The 13,843-nt window shown below is 29.7% G+C and overlaps 1 pseudogene; it reads left to right on the top strand.

The window, feature by feature from the left end:
* Positions 1-1,521: 1,521 nt before the first annotated feature.
* LOC145961410 (aminopeptidase N-like) overlaps positions 1,522-13,843 on the top strand; it is a 28,323-nt pseudogene continuing 16,001 nt past the window's right edge.

Raw genomic sequence — 13,843 nt, 5'->3', positions numbered from 1 at the left:
AAATTGAACCAAATGGAGAGTAGCACTGTACAGGTCGAATGATAAAATTGTAAAAATAAACATCGATCGCGATCAAGTCGGTGAACGTAACCGATAAAATTTAAATTAAAAGTGGATAACACGCCAAAATCAACGGAAAATTTTTGTGACGCAAGGCGTTGTCTATTCATTATAAAATTCGTACGATGTTGAACCAATTACATTCCTCACCATCCTTCGTAACAGACGACGGTCTGTTTTCTTAAATTCGCAATAACGTTTGTTCCTCGCAAAACCGTTAGCCCCCAAACTTACGCTCGAACATCTCAACGAAATCCATCCCGTATGACGTTTTGCCAAAGAACGCATATTAAAGGAAGAGATTTTTCAATAGTCAATGCCCAAGCGACAGTCCCATGGCAAACAGATGGCTCAATAGCTGTAAAGGGGAAGGCTGATAATTTTTTTGAAGCACGACAAAACTTGAAAATAGACGATGATACAGGTTAACGTTAGAACTTTCCTTTTCCCTTTAGCCTCTTAAGAGAATTTTTTGAAAAAAGGTTGGTCCTAAAAACAAACCTTCCTTATAGTGTTTGGTTTATCGTTCGGACCAATTACACGTAGTTTTAATTATTATTTTTATAATTAATTCGATTTCATCTTTGTTATTAATATTTTAAATCCTACAAAAATTATTTTTTACGAATGTGTTTTATTAATGTACTACTAATGTTTTTAATTTAATAATAAATTATATGGCATAATTCTTGGAGCACGCTATCTCTATAATATTTTTATTCCACATTATAAAAAAACCTTCCTCAATTTTAATTTAAAAATCTGTTTCGTTATAAGAAAGACATGATTATTGATTTGATCGATTTGAGGGATTTCCTGTGTTGTTTTATTCATACATCCACCAAATAAATTTGAAAGAGTGAACAAAAACCTAAAAAATAATAGTTATTCATTTTATATTCTCTTATATACGATACTATAATATTATACTCTAGTGTTAATAAGTTACGTTTTTTCATTAACTTGCTCCAAGATAATTTACCGATACAAACTCGTAATAATATAGTTAATACAATTTCATTTGAATGTATATTGTAAATTATAAAAGTTCTCAAATTTTTGGTAAAGGAATATACTACTTTTAAATAGTATAAAAGAATTCAAATATATATATTTCTAGATATTTTTATATTCTACGTAACGGTAGCCTCTTTTGCTTTAGACTAACGCGAAATAGACGGCTCTGCCTTCTTACGGCGCTCGATCGCTAGCACGAATTTGGAGTGGGACAAACGGCACCGTGCTTTGCTGTTACATACCGTTTCTCGATCGAAACGTCTGTTACCGACCTCAGAAGTTGTGTGTTTACATATGACATACACATTTATTGTATTATCGCCAAGTGTTGTTAGTCTTTGGCAGTTTCTCAAAATAATAAGAAATCATAAGTGCGCACATATATTTTTCATGTTACAATGATAGTGGATAAAACATTAATTCATTGCAGCTAATTATTATAACGAAACATACACTTGCATAGAATTTGTGGTATACCTGAATATACAGAGTAAGTCATTCAAAATTAAGTTTATTGCTATGTATTTGTCTTAATTCCTTCTTTTCCATTAAATCATGATAGAGACAATGCTGTGTTTAATTTATCAGTTTGTGCTTTCTAACAAAAATATACTTTTACAGATATTTAAGATAAAAGTAGTGTCATGTTTCTAAAACTATTGTTAAGTAGCAGTTTAACAATTATCGTCGCGGCGGCTTTTTTAACCGACGATCCGATAATTAAAATATCTCAAGAAAAGTTACTCATCTACCCGAATTATATATTGCCGCAAAAATATGATATCATTATTACACACATCGAAAAAAATATTCTTGTCAGCAACTGCAGCATACATATAAAGATTTTATCTTCAATATCAAGCATAATATTCTATTCACCCGTAAAATATAATATAACCGTGTTTTATTATCCACAATATAATTCTACAAATTGTACAAATGGTAATGAAAAACCGATCCCTTTTATACCGGTAAAATCTTTGTATAATAATGAGACGAACAGTGTCGAATATATATTCAGGAATGATCTATCATTGGGATATTACATTATAAAATTAGTTACTAATATAACTGAAGATACAGGCCTAAAAAACTTTTATAAAAGAGATGAACGACAATGGTAAGTAAATATATAGTAATTTCACAGGGTGTTTATCAAAAAATCCTGGTACAGCATTCTAATTATCAAAAAGTATTTTCTAAGAAAAGACATTTTTATATAAACATGTGCGTATCTGAAAAGTTTTCATTCCTAATTATGTGTCTTTTAAAATCTTAGTAACAAATTTTGCAATTTATTATTATTATCATTATTATTATTATCACTATTATTAAAATGAATGTAAACTGCAAATAAAAATTAATTTAATTAAAGTAATCAGCAATAATACACATCTTATACAACATTTTATCATTAACTGTTTGGACGAATTCAAATATTCCGGTAGTGTTTTGAATTGTTTTCAAAATCTAATTAAAAAATACAATTCTGAAAGATTCATGTTTTCATAGAAATTGCTTATTTAAAATTTAAAATTTTGGCAAACATGTCATTTTTATAATGTTTATTAATATCCAACTTCAGATAACTATACTTATGCTGTTTCATGTATTTAAACATGCACATACACGCATACATAGTACTATTTAAGAATTATTTTCTCTATAATATGCGAATAACTAAAAACATATATATTCACTTAATAATAAATTATCACTAAAATATGCAGTTTCTTCAACATGTGTAAAATTATGTATGCAATGGTAAGGTAATATGTCAATGTCAATAATCATAATATATCAATTAAAATCAATTTAAAAAAGTTATTATTCTAATATTGTGTAATATTGAAATTTATTTTAATTTTATGGAACGAAACTCTGTTTCATTTTAATTTTATTGAAATTTATAATTTTGATACTAAAATATTAACTTTTAAATATTAATTATTTATTTTGTATCTGTATATTCTCAAGTAAACATTTCATCACCATTACGTTTTACTAATGTCACAATACTATCAAAATCATTATTAGGTTACATAATAGAATACATTGTACAAGATAAGATATAGAGTAAAGGAATAAGAAGAACTCTATGCCATAATTTTCTATATATATTATTCTTATATATAAACTGCATCCGCGTATATCTTCTTTTTATTCAATTTTTAATATTTCTATGTAATTGTCGAAAACTTATTATCATTAATTCATATTTCTAAATGTGATAGGTTGGCAACATATGTTGATACTATTGGAATCCAACACATGATTCCACGTTTGGCCGAATCTTTACACATGTCGCCCGTCTATAATATTATTATAAAACGTCATAAAAATTATACAGTTTTATCAAATATACCGAGACGAACAGTAAAAATGAATAATAAAAACATGATGACACATTTTAATACATTTGTAAGGCCTAATTATTTTGTATTTGTGGATAACCGGGCTAATTTATCTCTCATACCTGGTCGAAGTCAAAGTAAGGTCAGAGTTGATATGTGGTGTAGAATGCACTGCGCATTTGCACACGAAATTGTTCTAAATATAACTCTATACTTGTTTGGTAAGTGGGAACGCCTGAATAAAACTTGGCAAATAAATCATATTGCAATTCCGGATTTTCCGGAAAACGAAAGTATCATAAATCTGGGCCTTGCTATTTATAGGTAATTATATAATTAAGAAATATTAATATATTTCGAAAAATGAAGAAAGGATAATAATTCTTGGTACCTAAAATTATCTACATATCTTTTGTCTATTTTAAAAATATTATTTAAATATATTTTAAAAAATAAGTAAAATTGCATAAGACAATGAGAGAAACATACCTAAATGTTTATTATATCTTTAATCTGTATCAACTTATACGAAAAATAATATTAAAATATTATATACAGGGTTTATTAAAAGTGTGGAAACCCCTTAATATTTCGAAAAATACGAATTTAAAAAAAAAATGTTTCATACAAAAGTTATAAGGTTTTATGTGGCGCATTACACAGCAACATTATTATGACCTCGAATAGCGTTGTCAAGGTTATGTGAAGGTCACCTCCAACTTTTTAAATGGGACACCCTATATGCTTTTGCATATTCTTGTAGCTTATCTCGAGAGCTTTCTAAAACACAACATAATTAAGTTAGTTTTCATTAAGTACTTTCCGAGTTATGAGGCTTGAAATCATTTCTTAATTTTACATAAACCATAAAATATCTAGTAAAATATTCATTTTTCGATTATCTTACCTTAATATTTTTATGTACAAAATAATGAGAGGAATCAATTGGTGTAAAGAAAAAACATAGTTGTTTTGAACAAAAAATATGTAATTTGCAATTAACAAAAACATATTTTTTCTTCAAAACAACTATGTTTTTTCTTTGCACCAATTGATTCCTCTCATTATTTTGTACATAAAAGTATTAAGATAAGATAATCGAAAAATGAATATTTTACTAGATATTTTATGGTTTATATAAAATTAAGAAATTATTTCAAGCCTCATAACTCGAAAAGTACTGAATGAAGAAATACTTCATTATAGTGTTTTAGAAAGCTCTCGAGATAAGCTACAAGAATAAGTAATAAAAAATAGGGGTTTCCATTTAAAGAACGGAAGTTGACCTTCAAATGACCTTGAAAACGACCTTTAATGTCGAATCCAAGGTCACTATTAGATAGTCCCCTTTGTTCCCTACTACTAACTTTTATCCGAGTCGTTTTCCTTCAAACGTTGATCCTGAAAAGTTATGAGGGTGGAACTTTTAAAATGGGTCACCTTGTATATATATATATATATATATATATATATATATATATATGTTGGAAGCATTATTAAATAAGTATCGCATTATTTCGTGATGAGTCATTCATACGCGCAGACATTATAAAACATTAATATATAATTAATATGTTAATTTATAGAATTATTTAATTATATTAAATTCGCAAGCACAAAATATTTTCAACAGTAATAAGCTTTCTATAAAACATTTTTTTTTTAATTTTCAGAGAAGCAGATGTTACCTACATTGAGAATGTCGATTCTGCTGCGAGTAAAATTAAAGTTGCTCACTTCATAGCCCATAAAGTAGTACAGGAATGTTTTTATTATGAAAATCCATTTTGATCGTTATCTTCTTGGCTAAATAAGGCTATAGTCACATTTCTTGGATTATATATCATCAATAAGGTTAATTTAAACATTCTTTAGCGCAAAACTTGCAAACAATATGATAGATATGCATATATGTATATTAAGTGAGCAAAGTTTGAGTTAAACATAAAGATATATATACATATGTAATGTAAAAGCTCTTTATAATTTTAGCTTTATCTGTATAGCGTATACATTTCTTTGTGAATTAGAATATTACGCGAAGATTCTATATTTACAAAGTAAAATAATAATTTTTTAAAAATGCTAATTTTTCAACAAAATCAGTAACACATATGTAAAGTAATTTAAAATATTCTTACATTTCTGTGTTTCTTTTATTTGTATTTGTTAAAAGTTACTGTTATATTACATTTGTTCGACATCTTTAAATTATATAAAATAAAATTGAAATTGTCATTCAGATTGCATAAATTATACATATATAAAGTTATTATAAAGTTAAGCATACGTACATATGGAAATTGTGTAATAAGATAATTTTGCTGTATGATATATTATAAATAATTCTAGAAATATTTAATTTAAAAGTTATATCGTGTAACCATTTTTGTTATCATTATTAATATTATTTATAAATTATTTATTCCATATTTAAAGAGAGAGAGAGAGAGAGTATAAATAACAAATTTTTTTTACATAGACGTAGAAAGTAGCGGTCCTAGTGTATATTGTTACCGCGTGTGTTAAGTCTAATATTAACTAAGTAAATACATTAAAATTATTTTCTATAGGTTCCTCCAAATATCCGGATGATAGACTTGTTTGTGGTACAATTTCAGCAGGAATCCCTCCATTTCGATACTGAATATAATACGTTACTTCATAATACATCATTCAACACTTCTTTCGAACATTACCATTACATTAAAGGTATGATAATATGTATAATTAAAAATTGATTATATGCGTAAATTTATGAATATGAATGCTCAAAAAGTTAGACAAAATAACACACAAAAAATTTAATTTAATTTAATTTAATTTAATTTTATATATAATAACCTCAATTTATATATACATGGTGTACCGAATTCGCGGATACGGAACGCACAGCGTGATAGTTTGTGCCAAAAAAACAATTTTTTCCTTTGGGAAAATTGCGTCTTAATATTACTTTTTTAATGAGAGCAACTTTAAATTAACGAATAAGCGCTTTAGATCAGTGCTGGAATTTACTTGCAACTTTCGGCCAGATTTCTTGGTTTACACCTACTGTTCCTTTTTTACCTCTTACTCGTAATTAAGGTGCGCTCAGGAACGTGCGCGTCATAAATCTAATGTAACAATCTATCTATCTAAGTTCTCTTTATTGTTTATTAATAATAAAAATAATTATTCTATTATTAATTACATTATTTATTACATATTATTAATTACAAAACACAAATATTTTAAATTATTACAGAACATATACGTAATTAATAATAGAATAATTATTTTTATTATTAATAAACAATAAAGAGAACTTAGATAGATTGCCACATTACATTTGTGACGCGCACGTTCCTGAGCGCTCCTTAGTTAAGAGCGACCGGCGGCGCGGTCTCTAAGGCGCGAACGGTAAGAAAAGAACAGTAGGCGTAAGCTAAGAAATCTGGCCGAAAGTTGCAAGTAAATCCCAGCACTGTTTTAAATTATGTATGAATCAGGGCCGGCGCGCGCACAGCTTGCGCAGCGTTTGAGCATGTACGCTATTTTATTATTTTGCTAAAGGTTTTATAAGAAATATGCATGATAATTAAATATCGCTATTTTCAAAACAATTTACTCAATGAAGGGACATTTTCCATTTGGTATCACCAAAACAATGACTAAAAGTAAAATAAGTAGATTACATGTGAATCAATTGGTGTAAAGAAAACACATAGTTATTTAAAAAAAAGAATATGTAATTGTTAATTGCAAATTACATATTTTTTCTTCGAAACAACTATGTGTTTTCTTTACACCAATTGATTCCTCTCATTATTTTGTACATAAAAGTATTAAGGTAAGATAATCAAAAAATGAATATTTTACAAGATATTTTACGGTTTATGTAAAATTAAGAAATGATTTCAAGCCTCATAACTCGGAAAATACGTAATAAAAACTAACTTAATTATAGTGTTTTGGAAAGCTCTCGAGATGAGCTGCAAGAATATGCAAAAGTAGGCGGTTTCGTTTAAAAAATTGAAAGTGACCTTCACGTAACCTTCAAACGACTTTTCAAGGTTAAACCAATGACATCATCTTATGTCGCCCTTCAAGCCATACAACTTTTGTCAGAAACATTTTTTTCTAACTCTAAGTAATATCGAGATATTTGACTGACAAAAATAAAATGAGACACCCTGTATATATATACATATACATATAATTAATAATAATTTATATATATATATACATATAATTAATAATAATTTATTACATATATATACACGTAGTGTACATATATAGAGTTTATTTTATTTACCAAATTAGATATGTCTAGAAATAAACATTATAATAAAATAATCTTAATTACATATATTTAATATTTACATGTTAATCTTTCTCTCAATACACACACACACACACACACATATATATATATATACAGGGTGTCAGGAAAATTGTGGTCCGTACGAAGTAAGGAAGTAGATTGGCTCAAATTAAAAAGGAAGGACTTGTACTGTTTTGTGATATTCGCAATAATTAACAAAAAATTAAATAAAGAATATCGGCCAATCTGCGTGAGGAGAAGCGCGCGGCGACGAGAGTCGTCCCACTATAATCTTATACTAGGCGCGCGGCGAAGCGATGGGCGGATCGCTCTCCGAGACATGATGATGGCGTGCGATATATCGCAATACCGCGCTGAAAAATGACCCGTCCTTTTAGTGGCGAGAAAATGATGCGCTATCATTTCCACACCACCTTGCGGTAGATAGCATGGTGCGCTTTTTTTTATAGTGGTTTCCCCCATAGGCCTATTCCACTCTCAATTTAAATATTTGTGAAAATTGTTCAAAATGCCGTTACTGTACGCTGAATGTATCATAAATGTAAAAAATTGATGATGACAGTACCTTCACAAAAATTGATCCGTGGTTGAAAATCCCTCGATAAAATGTGTTACACACGTTGGTAATGATACGGACGTAATCCATTACACGTAAAGCGTGATGTACTGCGTATCGCGAAAAACCAAATTCGTGTGTCATATGACGCACGCTAGTTCCAGGATTTTCATAAAATACTTCCAGAATCTTTTTTTCATCTCGTACACGAAGACGCACTGCTGGACCGGTTATCCCGATATTATGCACGACACCCAGTTTCACATAATTATTGCACAACACGTAAAAACGTCCACTTGGTTTTCGCCCGGGAAATCATTCCACGTAAATTGCGGCCGCGCGATAAGTATTTTCTCCCGCTAGCCCGTATGCCACAATCATATCCGTATATTACTGCAGAGTACACTTCATTTTCACTGTTAATTTACTACGCGAACACATGATTTTTACTAAAACTGTCTCAGCTGTCGCAGGCTGTTGCCAGAGTGCATACGCCAGCAGCACGCAACTACAGCTGAGCGGACATGTGATTGTAATCATAATGCGCAGGCGCCGAGCTTACACGTACGCTTACACTCGCATGTCCGCTCAGCTGTAGTTGCGTGCTGCTGGCGTATGCATTCTGGCAACAGCCTGCGAGAGCTCAGACGGTTTTAGTAAAAATCTTGTGTTCGCGTAGTAAATTAATAGTGAAAATGAAGTGTACTCTGCAGGAATATACGGATATGATTGTGGCATAGGGGCTAGAGGGAGAAAATACTTATCGCGCGGCCGTAATTTACGTGGAATGATTTTACGGGCGTGCACGAAAGCCAAGTGAACGTACAGTTTTACGAGTTGTGCAATAATTATGTGAAACTGGGTATCGTGCATAGTATCGGGATAACCGGTCCAGCAGTGCGTCTTCGTGTACGAGATGAAGAAAGGATTCTTGAAGCATTTTATGAAAATCCTGGAACTAGCGTGCGTCATGTGGCACATGAATTTGGTTTTTCGCGATACGCGGTACATCACGCTTTACGTGTAATGGATTACGTCCGTATCATTACCAACGTGTGTAACACATTTTATCGAGGGATTTTCAACCACGGATCAATTTTTATAAAGGTACTGTCATCATCAATTTTTTACATTTACGATACATTCAGCGTACAGTAACGGCATTTTGAACAATTTTCACAAATATTTAAATTGAGAGTGGAATAGGCCTATGGGGGAAACCACTATAAAAAAAGCGCACCATGCTATCTACCGCAAGGTGGTATGGAAATGATAGCGCATCATTTTCTCGCCACTAAAAGGACGGGTCATTTTTCGGCGCGGTATTGCGATATATCGCACGCCATCATGTCTCGGAGAGCGATCCGCCCATCGCTTCGCCGCGCGCCTAGTATAAGATTACAGTGGGACGACTTTCGCCGCGCGCTTCTACTCACGCAGATTGGCCGATATTCTTTATTTAATTTTTCGTTAATTATTGCGAATATCACAAAACAGTACAAGTCTTTCCTTCTTAATTTGAGCCAATCTACCTCCTTACTTCGTATGGACTAAAATTTCACTGACACCCTGTATATACAGGGTGTCTGAAAACTTTTCGCGGTCTCGAAGTGTGAAGGTAGATCGGCTTAAATTAAGAAGGAAGGTCCTCTACTGCTTGGCGATATTTGCAATAATTAACGAAAAATTAATTAAAGAAGATCGGCCAATGCACGTGGCTAGAAGCACGCGGCGGCGAAGGCGGTCTCACTGTAACGTAATGGTGACGCGCGGTGAAGCAGTGATTGAGGAGGGGAGGAGTCTTCGCCGCGCGCCTACACATTCATCGCTCCTCTCCTCCCCAATCACCGCTTCACCGCGCACCGCCATTATGTTACAGTGAGACCGCCTTCGCCGCCGCGTGCTTCTAACTACGCGCATTGGCCGATCTTCTTTAATTAATTTTTCGTTAATTATTGCAAATATCGCAAAACAGTAGAGGACCTTCCTTTTTAATTTGAGCCAATCTACCTTCACACTTCGGGACCGCGAAAAGTTGTCAGATACCCTGTATATATATATATATATATATATATATATATATATATATATATATATATGGGATGTTCCGAAACTAACGCTTGATATTTTAAAGGCAGATTCTCTGGCCAATTTAAAAACGATATTTCCTCAGCGAAAATGTTGAGGGAGATCATTATTTTTTGCATATTCCCAATTTTTGTCATCATGTATCTTTCTAACTAAACCTTAAATTAAAATTCTATTAAAGTAAACTCTACCTAAAATTAACTAAAGAATGTGACTTTATTAATATTTTATTCCCATAAGCCTTAGTTTGCGAAAAATCCTTTATTTTCAATCATTTATAACTCGAAAACTATTAATGCCGCGATATTTTCGCTGAGGAAAAATCGTTTTTAAATTGGTCAGAGAATCTGCCTTTAAAATATCAAGCGTTAGTTTCGGGACACCCTGTATATATACATATATATGTATACATATATATAATTTTAATTATTATTAACTTAAGTATTGTTACTTAAGTATTAAGTATTGTTATCTTATATTCTGATTTAAATTATGTAAATGTAGGAGCCTGTATATTGCGTATGTTTCAACATATGGTTACTGAAGAAGTATTATGGAAGACTATCCGCATATATGTAAAGGATAAGTAAGTAATATACTGTACTACTATAATTACTGTATTACAGAAAACTAAATATGATGAGAGAGAGAGAGAGAATGATTGATTATATATCATAAAATTCTCAAATTTTATAGTTATTTTTATTTAAACTTGCATCGTCTCTTTCATACTTTATTATATAACCATACACAATTTCTTTTACCTTCAATGTCATTAAATATTCAAGATAAACTTTCAATTTACACATACATTTATCTTTTAAAAATAATCACGTTAGGATGTTCCTAATTAAATTATAGTTAAACTATAGCATATCAAATATTTATAGAAACTATAAATCATATTATTAATTACATAATTATTTATATAACTAAGTAAATTATATAAAAAGAAATTAACAGCATATTAACAATTTTATATATTGTCATAATATTGTGGTAATTTTATATATTGCTTATAATACTTTTTGACACTGATAAATTTTGCACAAATTTTATAACTTTAGCAAGCCTGCTGATACTTTTGGAGAACTTTTCGACCACACAAATATCTACAAACAATTTTTTTGTTATGAGACAGATAATTAATTATTGGACAGATCAAAAATATTATTCTGTATTAAAAATAACACAAGGTGATTATCATGAAGAGTGGGCATATATATCGCACAATTTAAGTAAGATGGCGGATTATGTCATACCTATAACATATACTACACAGACGCATCAACATTTTACTGGTACTTTAAATAATACTTTATTGTCTTTTCTGACTTTTGGATTACATTTGAATTTTAAAGAGGATGGCTGGATACTATTTAACATACAACAAACTGGTAAATGTGTAACAAATTTATCATACTTTATAATGTTTTTAACATAATGAAAATTTTATATTATTTTAATTATATATAAGCTTCTAAATTATTTAAACATTTTTCATTTGTTATATATTCAAAATGATTGACTGTAAAATATAATAATAAATATTCTGTTATTCTCTAAAAATGAATCAGTGTATTATCACTAAAAAACAATAAATACTCACTTATTATAGCAGTACAAGTACAGTATAAGTACAGCACTGTAAATCACTAACATTTCACTGAAAGAATCCGTAATATTGACTGTTTCAATCAGTATTAGTAAGATTTTATTTATATTTATTATTAAAAATTTTATTTTATTTATATTAAATATATGTTGAACTTGTTATCTTAAATAGATAATGAATGGATCATTTTCGTTTATTCACCGGACATTGATTTGTGTTCGATTTATAAAATCGACTTAATATCTGAAGTTCCTCTGTTCAAATTGTATCAGAAATTAAATCGAAGTAATATTTTTAATTTCATTTTTCGCCTTTTGCAAATTTTAATTCTCTAATGACTAAAACTTACTTAAGAGATAGCGCATCGTAGCGGTAAACAAACAAACTAGCGATTATTGGTTTTACAGTGAAATTTACTAATTTTACAGTGAATTTTACTTCCACTGACCATAATCAATGAGATATAAGATAAGGTAACAAAATATAAACGTTTCCTGAAGAGGAAAGGTCAGTGAAACACTCGCTGATTCTCTTGTCAGTGAAATCTTATTTTACTGTTAAAATTAGTGATATTTTCATTGACTCATTTTTAGAGAGTACATTATCATTTATAATAAATATAAATACTACGTTTTTTATAATATTGAATAACAAAGTTATTTATTCTTACAAATATACAGGGTGTAACTGAAAAAGCGCCTACGGAGCAAATAACGTTATTCCTAATTAAAAATCGAGTCGAAAAGTCCTGAACCATTTTTTTCTATAATACCGCTTAATAAAGCGGTAATTATTGAGTGAAGTTGCACCAATAAGCACCGACCTTTAGCTTCCTTGTTGAAATTTCTTTTTAAGGAAACGTTTTTGACGGAAGAAATATGATTTTTAATGCAAATTAAGGTTTTTCACATTATTACAACGCATAAAAATATTGCACGATAGCGGCATAACATAGCGCCGGAACGGCGGAGCGCTCACGCACACTACCAGGCGTACCGCTCACTGACGTGCGCCTGTCTAAAGGTCGGTGCTTATTGGAGTAACTTTATAATTACCACTTTATTAAGCATTTTAGAAAAAATGGTTCAGGACTTTTCGACTCCATTTTTAATCAGGAATAACGCTATTTGCTCCATGGGCGCTTTTTCAGTTAGACCCTGTATAGTAAATTTGATAATATATCTTCTGTGTTAAATATAAATATGTAATTTCAGAATTTTATTAAATTTCTGCAATACATTTAAATCTTCAATAAAATTATGTTTTGATATTGTATATTATTAGACATGGATATTAATTAAAGTTTAAATACAATAAAAACTTTCTTTTTATTTTGCTTAAATAGTTTTTTTAAATTCGCAATATAATTCTTTAAAATAAGATATAATTATATTAATTTAATAATATAATTATATAGATACATGTATATATAAAAGTAGGAATTTTTTTATGTAATTAATATATTTATTATTTGATAATTTAATCAATTTATTTAACATGTTACAAACTATTGCAGATCAATTTTATTATCAATTTTATTATTTTGGTCATACATTTTGTATTAAATAGCATTATTAAATAGCATTTTGTGTGTGTGTGTGTGTGTGTGTGTGCGCGCGCGTGCGCATGCATGTGTAAATTTTAAGCTACATGATTTTAAACCATTTACAATCCACCGTATAACACCAAATATAATTAATGATTATAATAAAGAGACAAAAATATACAACAAATAAAAATCTAAAATAAAAAAAAATTAATTAAATAAATTAAGTAAAAAAAATTAAAAAATTAGAAGTAAATAAAAAAATGAAACAAAAATATTA

This window comes from Camponotus vicinus, unplaced genomic scaffold (assembly GCF_025532165.1).
Source record: "Camponotus vicinus isolate PSW18456_S1 unplaced genomic scaffold, iyCamVici1.0 SCAF_11, whole genome shotgun sequence".
In the NCBI taxonomy this organism is placed as follows: Eukaryota; Metazoa; Arthropoda; class Insecta; order Hymenoptera; family Formicidae; genus Camponotus; species Camponotus vicinus.
This window is presented reverse-complemented; position numbering and strand designations above follow the sequence as displayed.